The following is a 16,305-nucleotide window of genomic DNA, read 5'->3' on the forward strand; positions in this document are numbered from 1 at the left end:
GAGACGTTGATCTGTGTGGCTAATCCCGCGTCGCTTCAGGGAACTCATCCAGGAGGTGGGCACTCCTGTCTGCCTACGTGGCCTGATAATGTCTGCTCGCTTTCAGCTGAAAACAATATGATTCCAGAGTGGCGTCTTACTTAGACGAACCATGTAACTCTGCATAAAACGTAAACTAAGTTCATCAGCTACTTGGAGGCACTGGTCCTAACATACGAAGGTATGTTGAAAAGTAGAATTTTTATGTGAACTATCTCAAAGATTTTTTAAAATAAAACAAAAGTTATTGACATTCTACATCATTATTCTTTACGTCTACATGTTTATTTCTCGACATAGTCACTCTCGTGACGAACACATTACTCCCAACGAGAGGTCAGTTTGTTGAAACAGTCAATGTAGAATGTCTTCGTTTTCAGAGCCAGAACCTCACCTCTACTTATTCCGCTTCATCATCATCAAAGGTGCTCCTTAGGTTTTGAAAACAAATGAAAATCGCATAATGCCAAGTTGGACTGTATGGAAGATGATCGATGACAATGAACCCAAATACAGTAGTTGGTTGTTGCAGATGCCGCAGCACTCATGTGTGGTCTGCGATTGTCTTGCTGAAAGAGAGGGTTCTCCATGTGTGAACGGACTATTCTAATTCAAAACTCGATTACAGCACGCTGTTTTTCTCGCACCGACGTACTTACATCACAAATGGTTCAAATGGCTCTAAGGACCATGGGACTTAACATCTGCGGTCATCAGTACCCTAGACTTAGAACTACTTAAACCTAACTAACCTAAAGACATCAGAGACATCCATGCCCGAGGCAGGATTCGAACCTGCGACCTTAGCAAAAGCGAGTGTCGTTACACACCACCATGTTACACGCTACAACTCGGAACCTTCTAGCGGCAGAGGGCTGTAAAAACGAAGAAAAGAAGAATGAAGATGTAGAGTTTTAATAATTTTTGTTTTATTTTAAAAGCTTCAAGAGTTTTCACATAAAAAATACATCTCAGTGGTTGGTAGGGCTTAATTATTCTGATACGATTAGACTCTTTAAGTTTGATTTCATATTAGCTAGAGGACAATGTTTGAGAAAAACAGTCGTCGTGCCAAGACTGACAGCCGACTATCAACATAAATAAATGTAATGTAATTCTTTGGGGTCTCTGCTAATGCTTCCCAATACGCTTCTCTCCATTCCTCGACGAGTAATTCTCGTTTTCGAATGGTTTTCGAGTTAAAACCCGTATTTAACTGCCATTACCTCAAAACTGCTAATAGGTATTACTTGTGAACTTCAGAAATTTAATTTCAGTATACCAAAAGTACTTCAAGCCAATTTTACGCTTCTGTTACTTACTTTCCTCTCTATCCAGTCGACTTCTTCTGCTATCTTGGACATAAAAATTCGCCATCCATTACCTTGACTTATATGTCAGTTTATACTTTTTTTCCGAAATGTTGATTATACATTATTTTTCATTTTATATTATTTTTTGTGCAAATGAATCTGCTTGTATCAGAATAACAGAGTTATTGACACACAGAAAGGGGCGATGCCAGCTCTCTGTTACGCTCATGACAATATGGCCGCGCAGCAAGAGATGTACAATTCAGTGCTGAATTCGTTCGTATGTTTCCCGTTAAGCTGCAGTACTGAATTCGTCTTGCACAATCATAATAGCAGTATAAAGTTGTTGCTCACTTTCGCAATTAGTTGCAGAAAATCTTTTTCACATCACAAAAAATTATCAGAAAGAAGCAAAGGATATTACAAAAACAAATCACAAAATATTAGTGGTTCAAAGTGATTCAAATGGCTCTGAGCACTATGGGACTTAACATTTGAGGTCATCAGTCCCCTAGAACTACTTAAACCTAACTAACCTAAGGACATCATACACATCCATGCCCGAGGCAGGATTCGAACCTGCGACCATAGCAATCGCGCGGTTCCGGACTGAAACGCCCAGAACCGCTCGGCCACAGCGGTCGGCAAAATATTAGTGCCTTAGTTGTCGTCCTCAGAGAGATATGACAACTGTGAACAAAACAGGAGGTGCGACAAAGCTCGTTCTCTGGTTGGTTGCTGCTACAGCAGGTCTCCTGTTAACAACTTGCTCTGAATCACTTCATTATTCGGATTCTGATACTGCTCTGCGTAAAGTAGTCAGACACATTGATGGCCTTTCTCTGTGCTCATGTTTCTTTCATTCTTTCCCTATGAGTTTATTTTCTTGGACCGATCTGCTTCGGCTTTTCCACCTGATCAGCTCGTGATTGTTGTACTTCAGATCGAAAAACCTCCCTGTTCTGGATATTTTAGGTAATTTCTTATTCCTCTAATCCATCTCATATTCTGTGTTTTTGCTCTATTCCTGGTTTCATAAAATTCAAGTACAGTACTGTTTGGAAAAAGTGAAACACCAAGACCGAGAGATGGAATCACAATGAAATTAAATTAAATTATTAGGATCATGATACTACACAAATGATTAGCATTACAGACATATACATGAAATGTGACTGTGGATATTCAGTACGGAGTAGCACCATTCCGCGTTGTAGAAAAAGCAACTAGCCGTTGTGGCATGGAATCGAAGAGCGCTTGAATATCTGCTGGGGAACACTCTGCCATGTGGTTTGTAGGCGCATCCACGAAGCGTCAGATGTGGCTACGGGAGGACCTGAACAAACAAGCTGCCGACCGACCACATGCCAGATATGTTCGATGAGTGAGATGTCAGGTGAATGGGCATATCAGGGAAGCAGTGGTACCCGTCGTTGTTCAAAGAAGGCTTCCACATTCCTCGCCACATGCTGCCAGGTGTTGTCCTGCTGAAATATAGCATGTGGAACGGCCTGCAGGAGGGGCATTGCCTCGGGCTGTAAAACCTCTCTGATGTAGGGCTAGCTGTTCAGGTAATGGCGTCGCAAACCATCACCACCGGCATTCGTCTGCTACGCCGTTTAACAATACAGTCTGCCTGACGGCGTTGACCACGGCGTCGTCGAACGTGTATGCAGCCATTATTGTAGGACAAGCTGAAGCTGAACTCGTCCAAAAACACTACATTTTGCCACCCAGCACGTCACTGTCGGCGTTAACGTGCCTATTGCGACATTGGTGGTTTCTGGTCAATGGAACCTGACACAATGGCATGAGTGCCACAAGTCCAGCCCGCAAGAAATGGCAGCGAACCGTTGGAATACACATCCATGGGGGAAAAGAAATACAGTAGAAGAAGAATGGGTAGCTTTGAGGGATGAAGTAGTGAAGGCAGCAGAGGATCAAGTAGGTAAAAGACGAGGGCTAGTAGAAATCCTTGGGTAACAGAAGAAATATTGAATTTAATTGATGAAAGGAGAAAATATAAAAATGCAGTAAATGAAGCAGGCAAAAAGGAATACAAACGTCTCAAAAATGAGATCGACAGGAAGTGCAAAATGGCTAAGCAGGGATGGCTAGAGGACAAATGTAAGGATGTAGAGGCTTATGTCACTAGGGGTAAGATAGATACTGCCTACAGGAAAATTAAAGAGACCTTTGGAGAAAAGAGAACCACTTGCATGAATATCAAGAGCTCAGATGGAAACCCAGTTCTAAGCAAAGAAGGGAAAGCACAAAGGTGGAAGGAGTATATAGAGGGTCTATACAAGGGCGATGTATTTGAGGACAATATTACGGAAATGGAAGAGGATATAGATGAAGATGAAATGGGAGATACGATACTATGTGAAAAGTTTGACAGAGCACTGAAAGACCTGAGTCGAAACAAGGCCCCCGGAGTAGACAACATTCCATTGGAACTACTGAAAGCCTTGGGAGAGCCATTCATGACAAAACTCTACCATCTGGTGAGCAAGATGTATGAGACAGGCGAAATACCCTCAGACTTCAAGAAGAATATAATAATTCCAATCCCAAAGAAAGCAGGTGTTGACAGATGTGAAAATTACCTAACAATCAGTTTAATAAGCCACAGCTGCAAAATACTAACGCTAATTATTTACAGACGAATGGAAAAAATAGTAGAAGACGACCTCGCGGAATATCAGTTTGGATTTGGATTCCGTGGAAATATTGGAACACGTGAGACAATACTTACCCTACGACTTATCTCAGAAGCTAGATTAAGGAAAGGCAAACCTGCGTTTCTAGCATTTGTAGACTTAGAGAAAGCTTTTGACAATGTTCACTGGAATACTCTCTTTCAAATTCTGAAGGTAGCAGGGGTAAAATGCAGGGAGCGAAAGGCTATTTACAATTTGTACAGAAACCAGATGGCAGTTATAAGAGTCGAGGGACACGAAAGGGATGCAGTGGTTGGGAAGGGAGTAAGACAGGGTTGTAGCCTCTCCCCGATGTTATTCAATCTGTATATTGAGCAAGTACTAAAGGAAACAAAAGAAAAATTCGGAGTAGGTATTAAAATCCATGGAGAAGAAATAAAAACTTTGAGGCTCGCCGATGACGTTGTAATTCTGTCAGAGACAGCAAATGACTTGGAAGAGCAGTTGAACGGAATGGACAGTGTCTTGAAAGGAGGATATAAGATGAACATCAACAAAAGCAAAACGAGGATAATGGAATGTAGTCGAATTAAGTCGGGTGATGCTGAGGGAATTAGATTAGGAAATGAGACACTTAAAGTAGTAAAGGAGTTTTGCTATTTAGGGAGCAAAATAACTGATGATGGTCGAAGTAGAGAGGATATAAAATGTAGACTGGCAATGGCAAGGAAATCGTTTCGAAAGAAGAGAAATTTGTTAACATCGAGTATAGATTTAAGTGTCAGGAAGTCATTTCTGAAAGTATTTGTACGGAGTGTAGCCATGTATGGAAGTGAAACATGGACGATAAATAGTTTGGTCAAGAAGAGAATAGAAACTTTCGAAATGTAGTGCTACAGAAGAATGCTGAAGATTAGATGGGTAGATCACATAACTAATGAGGAAGTATTGAATAGGATTGGGGAGAAGAGAAGTTTGTGGCACAACTTGACTAGAAGAAGGGATCGGTTGGTAGGACATGTTCTGAGGCATCAAGGGTACACCAATTTAGTATTGGAGGGCAGCGTGGAGGGTAAAAATCGTAGAGGGAGACCAAGAGATGAATACATTAAGCAGATTCAGAAGGATGTAGGTTGCACTAGGTACTGGGAGATGAAGAAGCTTGCACAGGATAGAGTAGCATGGAGAGCTGCATCAAACCAGTTTCAGGACTGAAGACCACAACAACTGAAACTTCCCCTTTGAACAATTATCAATGACTGTGCTTAAGCTGAAACACAATATTTTTAGCGCAACGCAATCTGACTTTCAAAAATCCATACAAAAGAATGGCCCTGACTAACATTAACCTATACGTTTCACAAATCACTTACCTCACAAAAATCTTGGTTACTCGAGCTACTGCAATAAAGCGAGCGCCACTACTGCCAGCTAAATAAAGGATTCAAACTACTGAAGGTACTAACTACTGATAGGCTTAGTTAGCAAATGAAAGATTTTAATAGAGAACAAACAATGTATTTACCTTAATAGTCATAATATATATAGCAGTTCATGACAAATTCCAAATCTCCGCCATCTCTCTCCCCACATCCACCACTGCTGGCGGCTCACCTCCAACTGCGCAACGCTACGCTCTGTTCACAGCCAGCTGCCTAACACTACAATGGCGAGTATTACAACAATGCAAAGCAACCACAGACTGCACGCAGCACAGCCAGTGATTTTCATACTGAGGTGACGCTACCAATAAAAAAACCTAAACAACCTACTTACATAGCCCCCATGCTACCCACAAAAAATTTTACAAATTTTTTTGGGCACTGGCCAATACATATTTGTTAAAATTTTTTTCACAATTACAATAACAAAGAAATCAAATGCACACACTTATTGATACAATGTTGGTCAAAAGCTAAAATTTTCTCACAGTCCATAAAGACAGTCCTGATCGTTGATCACACTAAAATTGCCGTGTTTTTCTCAAAGTCTGAGCAGTAAAAGACAGTGCACACAGACGTAGTGGATTTCCATGCAGTCTTGAAGAAGTAGTGTTGTCCTTCCAACGGTAAGAAAGTGCTGACTCGACATGCAGACAGGTAATGGGCCACAACAGAGTAAACCCACAGCAGAGTCAGTCGAAGTTTTGAAGAGTATTGGTAGGTAGGTCATCACAGAGCAGACCAACTGTAGTCCTGGTAGAGATTACGGTACTGGTGGGCCACCAGAGGTGCAGACCCACTGCAGTCCTTGTAGAAATAATGGTACTGGTGAGTCAGCAAAGGTGTAGACCCACTGTAGTCCTTGTAGAAATAATGGTATTGGTTGGATCACCAGAGGTGTAGACCCACTGTTGTCCTTGTAGAGATGGCCAGCAGCCATCTGTTGTGACTGTGCAGGTACACAATCACCAATGAAGGGTCTTGCAGATAATATAGCAAGTCCACAACCACCACTTGTGCACTCACAAAGTGTTTGGAATTGTCCTTAGAACCAGCAATGCTGTTATCCAGTCCCTTGCTGAATTATTAACACATGTGCAAACACTAACAGTCCCTACTTCTCACATATTGTCCATATGCTATGACCAACAGAAATGTGTGCAGTGAAATGGAACTTACAAGTTACTTAATTTGATGAACTGGTGTCAAGTACAATTTTATAACATAAGAACACAATAACAAAGGTACAAAACACATCATTAAAAACATAATAATACAGATAACATTTGTAGTAATAGGGGCTTTACAAAAGAATAGAAATAAACATATACATCAGTGTTACAGGAATCATGACATAAGTAAATACATAAAAGATCAGAATAACTTTTGAAACATCACCTTCACATATGAGCAACAAAACAGAATAAATAATGTCTCAACATCTTTACAAAGTAAATAACATAGTATTAGGAAAATTCTACAACATAGCTCTCATCAGCTAAACACATAAAGACAGGAAAAACACAAATACACAAGGGTACACAAACATATAGAGGGATGACACAAAAGGAAAGGACAGGGTTTGTTTTACTGCAGTATTTTGCATGGAGATCTCCCTTTGTTCATCATTATTCCCAAAAGTACTATCTAGGCCGGCTTTCTGTATTCTGTTCACATCCTCTTTCAAAATAGTTTTTCTCCACTGTACACTACCTTTTTTTTTTGGCCAAACCATTTTCTTATATCTTCTCAATGCATTTCTTCCAATTCATCATAGTTAGTTTCTTATATAGTCTACCCCCTCTTAAGCTAACTTAAATCTACTGAGCTCAGATGCTAAAATAAGGGATGAGGCAATGCAGCAGCACAAAACAATTAACACAAACAGCAATGACAAAAAAAATACAAAAGGCAAAGCAAGCAGCATAAATTACAACTAATATAAGGCAATGAGCAGCAAACAAGAAAACTAAATCAGTAGTAAAACTGGCTTAACAGCGTAATACAAAGTCAAATTTTAGTAACATTATGCCTGGCAAACAGCAGCAGCAAATGATATAACTAGTACCTAAACATGACAAAGCTCAAGCAGAAAAAATAGTACACTAAAGACAACAATGCAGACAAGGGAAATGTATATTCACATCTTAATGTCTATGTAATTAAAGTGGTGCACCACAAAACTAATTCTACAAAAGATATTACCAAGTAGTTGAAAAGAAAATTATGAATGCAGTTCCTGTGAAGGTAAATGTCTTTTTGTGCTCCCTCATTTTTTTTTTGAAAAAAATTATTATTTACTCGATCTGTAGACAGAAAATATTTATATTAGTACATCTATAAAATTTTATTTTAACCAATGCTGCAGTGCAGCTAGAAACTAGATATTAAACAAAATGAGTAAACAAATACATAAAGCAAGCCATATGGCATTTCTCTCAATTAGTAAGACAATAGCCCTGAAATGTTTCTCATCGTTTCATTAGGCATTTTAGTAAATATCATAAATTAAGAGCTCCACAGTATAATCATATGTTTTCAAGTTCGACCGTGTCGTTTTTGCGATGCTTTCTACAAAGGATCGTCAATAGCGAGGATAATGGCCTCCCTTTTTTTTCTACCTGTGCCGCTGAAAGGCACACGCTAATGGCTTTTTTTTTTTTCGGGCGGCTGTCGCCCAGCTGGGTGCCCACGACGCATTATGTGCAGGTGGTCACTTAACTTTCTTACCGAAATATTTACGACAACAGTTTCCGCTACAGTGGCAGTCTCGTATAAAAATATTTCACAGGTCAAGAATTTGCGTTACAAATCTGTAGAAACAAAATCCTATTGATATAACAGTGTCCAAAAAGTTTTCGTCGGCATTGTAATACATTCACGCATTTACATACATTTCATAACTCTTAAAGTACGATTCTTGGTTTCCAACAACCTGTTTCACAAACCAGAGTCAGTCCCTAACCACTACTCATTATTCCTTACCTTATTCGTCGACACTTCTTCAATATTTTATGATAACAGATACGTAGCATACTCCAATAACTCATATAGCATCAGCTTATTGATCATAAACATACTGCAACAGCATAATACACATAGTCATCGTAATAATAGCATCATAACACCTCAGTCAAATCTCAAAAACGTCGTAGCTTCCTCCAATAGTTTCAAAACCTAAAAAAAAAATTCTCTGCTCATGTCAAAAGTTTCATCCACCTCAAACGTACTTTAAAGATCGTGATCCCATACCAAATATATCATTCAAAGCTCTCATAATATCACAATGGGTCCAAAAAAATATGAGCAGTTCACAAAGTACAGACGAAATACAATTTCATAAGTGTGAAGTTACCCAACTGTGTAATTGCGTAAACATGTGTCTCTGATGTAGTAAAAAAAGTTTATCTCTCAGTTAAATGATCAGATAGCTGTGTAATTTGTGTGTTAGAGAAATATGGTACCGATGTGTAAAGTTGTATAAGCAAATACCATATTAGCTAGGGTTCCTTGTGCTTGCCAAACACATGGTACACAAAGTAAGCGTGTACCCCCCTGAGGATTAATGTAATTATACCCTCAGGTGTTACAGATTACAGCAATGGAATGAAATATATCACGGAAAAGCCTTGTATCATTGTACTTCAAATTTCTTAAAAAAAAATGTTTTAAGTGCGAAATTAATCACTCAAATACGTGTCCTGTAGCGCTAAATGTGCGTCTTGTTGCAACATAATATCTGTGGAAGTGTCGTAGTTATCGTCCTCCGAAAGCTAAGTTCTGCAGAAGTCAATGTACTTACCTCATGATACACAAAAGTGAAATGCTTTGCGTATAGATATCTTAGTTATTACGCTTATTGCCGTGATGAGGAAAGTACTGTGTTGTAACGTATTGTTGTGCTATGGAAAAGGCTGTCTCATTGTAGCTATACCACAAAAGTTACTACTAAAACATGTTTTACTTTCCAGAATAAAACAGAAAACTGTGTAGATATAAAACAGAAACACTGCAAAAGCAACATTGTAAACTGTCACTCATTAGTAGCGTCGTGATAAAATCGTGTAGCTGTCACATAAACTAACCACTGTGTCATCTGGTATCTCACGGAAAGTACTTTAAATCCAGAATGTATTTTCAAGTAAACCAAAATGTTGCATTAAAATCTCATTAGCAGTACCAGTATGTGTCCTAAGTATGTAAGCCTGATAGTCGTTATGTAATCGTGCAACTAACAAGCAAGAATGTACAAATACAACACTGTGTAGTCTGTTCACTATAACAATGCATTCGTAACTTCTGTTTAAAAATGTTCCCTAGGTTCTAGGCTGGATATTTAACTTCAAACATTGTTGCATGTTAACAGTTTCTTAAGTCTGACAAAGCATACTAGAAATGTGAAGTGAAAAGTTTTATGGCAAAGACAAAGTTAAAAAGCAGATTATCTTTCAATAAACGGTTTTACATGTGAAATGTGGTGTAAACCTTTACTCTTCCTAGTACGCAGAGTTTCAACTTCAACGCAATTATCATGTGGTATACGTCGGATTCTGTAAGGCCCATTGTAAACTAGAAAGAATTTGTGACTCAAGTGTTTCTTCTTATGTGACAATGAATGAGCTTTAATGAGAACTTTCTGACCAATATATAATTTCTTTGCATTTGCTTTACCGTGTAGTTTTCTCCTTTTGTCTGCTGCAGATTTTATATTTTTAATAGCCAAATCAATTATGTCTTTGTGTCGAAGTTTACGTGTATTCGGGAAAGGTACAAGCTCTCTGATTCTGTTCGGTGGTTTTTCATTCTTCAGTACAAGAGTAGGTGGTAAAGCAGTGGAGTCATGAGGCATTTCATTCAGCACGTTTTGAAATAAGTGTAACCTGTCCCAATGCTGATGCTTTCTGTGACAATAAAGTCTGCAAAGCTTACTGATTTCTTTCATAATCCGTTCGGAGGGGTTACAATGTGGTGAGTACAATGAAATAAAAACAGGTTTGATTTTATGGTTGCGAAGCATGCGCGACCAAACAGCAGATCTGAATTGCGGTCCGTTATCTGAAATGACTTTAGCAACGTGGCCAACTTCACGTAAGAAATTTTTAACAAAGGCGTTGGATACAGATCGTCCAGTGGCTTTACGTAACGGAGTGAAAGAAACAAATTTGGAAGTAAGTTCAACAGCGACTAGAACGTACGAAAATCCATTCGATGTTCTGACAAGCGGTCCCAAGAGATCAACAGCAGCAAATTCTTTTAATTTAGAAGGAATAATAGGAAACAACGGAGCACGATGTGAGATAGTAGATGGTTTCGCCTTTTGACAAAGTTTACAAATAGACAAGACTCTTCGAATTCTCTTTTCCATATTGTTAAAATAACAAGTTGTTCGAAGAATATGATGACATTTTCGTGGACCAAAATGTGCGTAGCTGAAATGAATGTACCAAATGAGCTTATTAACAAAATCGTCTGGAATGCAAAGTACCCATAGCTTGTCATCAACAGTGCAGCGTTTGAAGAGTATATTGTTTCTAACCAGGTAATAATGCCGAATCTGAGTGTGTGTCTTTTCATGCCATTTACTTTTGATGTCTTTCCAAATCGGATCTTTATCTTGTTCATGAGCAATGTCCTTTAAAGATGTGGTGATGAAGTTTTCAAAGGCGACTTTCTGAATGTAAAGAATACTGAAATTTTTCTCGAGGTTGCCTTCTGTGTTACTTTTCTCAAGCCCAGCCGGTGCGCGTGACAGTGCGTCCGCAACAATGTTCTCCTTGCTGGGAATGTAGACTATTATGAAGTGGAATTCTTGCAGAAACAATGCCCAACGTTTTAACCTGTCATGATTTAATTTTGAAGACATAAGAAATTGTAATGCACGATGATCACTGTATACTTTTACGTGCTTACCAGAAAGAAAGAAACGGAATTTGTTAAATGCCCAAACGATAGCTAAAGCTTCTAACTCAGTAACGGAATAATTTTTTTCAGATTTTGTTAGCACTCGGCTAGCAAAATCAATGGTTTTCTGAACAGTAGTGTCATTTTCTGTGGTTTCTTGAAATAAATGGGCACCAAGACCGACTTTAGAAGAATCTGTGCTAAGGCAGAAATCTTGTGACAGATCTGGATGAGCTAGTATTGGCGCGTTAAGTAGCGATTCTTTCAAAGAATTGAATTCCAACTGTGCTTGTTCGTCCCAGTTCCAAATTGTATTTTTTCCAGTGAGAGAACAAAGTTTTGGTGTAACAAGGATTTGCATATTCAGAAAACGACGGTAAAAATTTACGAGACCTAGAAAACTGCGGACTTGTTTTTTTGTGGATGGAACTGGAATGGCTCTGATTGCTTCTAACTTTTCAGGATCCGGCTGAATGCCTTCAGAAGAAATAATATGTCCCAAAAACCTCACCTTTGTCCTACCGAATTCAGACTTTTCCAAGTTAACTGTAATTCCAGATTCTGCAAAAATACGTAACAAACTGTAGAGGATGCGATTATGCTGTTCCCATGAAGCTTCTGCTATTAGAATATCGTCCACATATAAGGTGATGTGACGTTTTAAGAACTCAGGTAATATGGAATTTAGTCCGCGAATGAATGCAGCTGAAGAAATGTTCAAACCGAAAGGAAGTTTCCGAAACTGATAACAAACGCCGAAACAAAGGAAAGCTGTGTATTTTCTACATTCTGGATGAAGTTCGATCTGATAAAAGCTGGATCTGAGATCAATGGAAGACAACACTTTTACACCATTAAAATTTTGAAGAAGTTCTTCCAACGTTTGCGGCCTGTCTGTTTCAGGAATAATGATAGTATTGATTTGTCTCGAATATAAGACAAGCCTGATCGATCCATTTTTCTTCTGAACAACGTGTAATGGATTGTTGTATGAGCTTACTGCAGGCTCAATAATGCCCTCGTGAAGCATAGATTGTATTTCTGTTCTAACACGGTCCCTATAATGCGCCGGAATTACGTATGGTCTAACACAAAATTTAGTATGCTCACGAACACGAAATTGGTATTGAAATCCCTTGATTGTTCCTGTTTTGTGAGTAAAAACTGTGGAATGTGCTTGTAAAATCTCAAAAAGGTCTTGCCTATCATTTTCATTACAATTCTCAATTGTTTGAATTTTATTCTGAATTAACTCATTACTATCAAATGCGCCGTCGATATCACCCCTGTCAGTACTTGCAGAGTGATTGTTAGTGTCAAGTTCCGTCGAAAATTCCGAACTGTTGTCTAACAGGAGGTAAAGCCGATTAATTTCTTCGTCATGGTTTGAGAGCAAATCATCAAATTTCAAAACTACTGACTTACCTTCGTTTTCTAAACTTATTTCAGCATCGTGAAAGCTTAAGATTGCTTTGTATTCATTCAAAAAGTCTACTCCCAGTATAATTTCCGTCGACAATAATGGAACAATAAGAAAGTTCATAGAGAAACTGTGGCTTTGACAAAATAATTCTAAGTTGGTTTGTTGGCGTACATCTACACTTTTTCCAAAGATTGCACCTTGTAATTTAATCTTACGTAACGGAAGTGTGGGGCAATCGTTCGATTTGTTGCATTTGCTAAAGGCTGTTTCACTAATTACTGAAATGGGACTGCCAGAGTCAAGTACTGCCGTAAATTTTACGTCATTTACTGTAATGTGAATCACAGGATATGCAATGTTGTTATGTTTTACGTCGTGTTCCTGGAGTAAGATGTCCCTAATGTCTTCCATTTTTACGTAATTACTAGCTACGGCAGCTGCGTCGTTAGTTTCATACGTATGTTTTGTGGCTGCCAGCGGTATGAGTCATTGCCTATTGTCTCTTTGTTGGCGCGCGTCGTTATTGGGATTTGGAGACCTAACTTCTACAAATTCACCGTGACGAGAGGGCCCTGCCCTGTTTAAATCCCGCCAGTTCTGATGCAATTCGGGTCTGTCGTTACGATCACATCGTCTGTCGTCATGTTGGTAGTTCCTGTAGTTTCTTTCTTGTCGGTTAAGTGGTGGAGAATTTCTCCTTGAATCGTAACTGCGCGCTGGACCGTTGCGTCTAAAGTTATTCTGTCTCCCGTCATAATAATTATTTTGGTTCCTATATTGTCTGTTTCTCTGATTGTCTCTGTAATAGTCATTACCGCAGAGAGGTGATCTTTCCCTGTAATTATTACTACTCTGCCAACGGTTGTCATACGGGTGGTGTCTGTTTTGGTCACGATTTACGTTATAAGAATAGCCTTGTCGTGTATTATTTCTGTCATCGCGGAATTGTGACAGATGTGACCTGTAATTGTTGTGCTCCTGTTCTCGTGTTCCGCGATTGTCAGTGTCAATTTCCAGTTCTTGTAACAGTCCCTGAAAAGCTTCAATGTCGTCTTTGCAACGTCCTGCTAAAATAATATGCCGTAAATGTTCAGGTAATTTGATTAAGCAAATGCGGATGAGTTCTGAGGGGCTGTATGGGTTTGAAAGATACTGATTCTTATGCAACATTTCTTCAAAATATTTCATAAGACTGGAAAATTCAGATTGTTCGAAACGTTTAATCATTATGATGCTATGTTTTACTCGGTCTTGTGTAGCTTGAGACCAATACGCTGAGAGGAAGGCATGATAAAATTCTCCTTCACTGTGACAATCGTGAATGACCGATCGCATTCTTACAGCTGGTTCATTCTCCAAGTAGCCACACATAAATTCTAACCTGTGCTCCAATGACCAGTTGGGAGGAAAACAATGAGAGAATTGATGGAGCTACGCTTGTGGATGAATGTCGTTGGCAGAATTCTTAAACGTTTTGAATTTACGTGTAGTAATGAACAGCTTATTGTCAAAATCATCCGTGTCGGCGAGTAGCATATCGGTCATTGTTACGTCGTGTCGGCGGTTCCATCTCAAAATCCAATGCGCCTTTCCAATTTCATTCATAATTTCCGAAATGTCCTGTGTTATTATTTTGTGGTTGTTCCGTATTTCTATGTCCCTCTTCCCGTACTGGAGCGCGAGTGTCCTCTGAAATATGTAATTCTTGTATTACCTGCGTCAACTGATCTTGTACTTCCCGGATTTCTCTTTTGTACTGTGTATTGATTTGATTTTGATTTTGTTTGAATTTTCTAATTTGTTCATACTCTTCTGTGTCAGTGAAGGCTACAGGTCTTGTGTCATTCACATCATCATCTACCTTTGTAGATAAGTTAGTGACCTGATCCGAAAGTTCGGCTACTTTCTCCGATAGTGAACTCATTTCCTCAGTGTGTTTTTCTGAACCAAGTTTCAGAGTGTCCATTTGTGTTGAAATCGTATCTACTGTGTCCTTTAAGTTTTCTTGAGTTTTTGCAAGTTGCGTAACCGAATCGGTAGATGCAACTGAATCAATTTTAGCTTGCAGGGTGTCGTGATTTTCGTGAACAATAGTTTGCAGTTCTTTTATGGCTGCTTCATGATTCTGTAATGCATTTTCATGACGCGAAAAAATAGGTTGGAAATGCTCACAAATTTGTGTTTTTACGTCATTACAGACTTTTTGACATTTCGATTCGATTTTATGTAACTCAGTAGTTAAATCTTCACGTGTTTGTTCAAGTGTGGTGTCTAACTTTTGAAGATTTTGTTCCATTGTGTCTAACTTTTGAAGCTTTTGCTGTGTTTGTCTCTGATTTTGTTCCATTGTGTCTAACTTTTGAAGATTTTGTCCCATTTGTTGCATTAATTGCAATAATAATGTATTAGTGTCTGGAATCTGTTTCTCTATGCTTTTTTGCAGTGCATTTTCACCGGCAACATTCACATTTTGACAAGCAGAAAATGTGTCTTGACTCATTTGAGAAAACGGTGAGAACCCAAAACCTGAGTCTACAATATTTGCAAAATTGTGTCCTGTCATTCCCGATTCCTGAGGCGAGCTGTTGCCGACCGATCGATCGATAATGCTTCCCTCTTCACTAATTGTTTCACTGTCCACGCCATTGTTTGCCGCCCGCTCCATTTCCCTACGCACAATTACCAAATTACTACTTTGAACATCAGTTAATTCATTACTCGGTGGCGCTAACACACTGCTTTCGTTTTCACTGTCATTTCTCAGTTTACTTTGGAGCCTAGTATTACGTTTTTCACACGCCATTATTGTCACAGTATTTCACACGACAACACAGAAAAACACAATTTGAAGAGCAAAAATAAGAGAACACATTAACATAACACTGAAAATAATATCTAGTTAATTGCAGCTGCGAAATACTTGGTGCAAATCTACATGCATGCCACAACTGTTTTACTGTACAACAATGAAAGACTGCAACTACAAAGGAGATTTTCTCTACAATTACGCGCTAGCAATAAACAAAAGCTACACTAATTACACAAACTACAAGAAAAAAATCAGAAGATTCCAGTGAGGTATCCTCGGCTAAGGGTCGACATATGAAACTTCCCCTTTGAACAATAAACAATGACTGTGCTTAAGCTGAAACACAATATTTTTAGCGCAACGCAATCTGACTTTCAAAAATCCATACAAAAGAATGGCCCTGACTAACATTAACCTATACGTTTCACAAATCACTTACCTCACAAAAATCTTGGTTACTCGAGCTATTGCAATAAAGCGAGCGCCACTACTGCCAGCTAAATAAAAGATTCAAACTACTGAAGGTACTAACTACTGATAGGCTTAGTTAGCAAATGAAAGATTTTAATAGAGAACAAACAATGTATTTACCTTAATAGTCATAATATATATAGCAGTTCATGACAAATTCCAAATCTCCGCCATTTCTCTCCCCACATCCACCACTGCTGGCGGCTCACCTCCAACTGCGCAACGCTACGCGCTGTTCACAGCC

The sequence above is a fragment of the Schistocerca nitens genome, chromosome 6 (genome assembly GCF_023898315.1).
Source record: "Schistocerca nitens isolate TAMUIC-IGC-003100 chromosome 6, iqSchNite1.1, whole genome shotgun sequence".
Lineage (NCBI taxonomy): Eukaryota > Metazoa > Arthropoda > Insecta > Orthoptera > Acrididae > Schistocerca > Schistocerca nitens.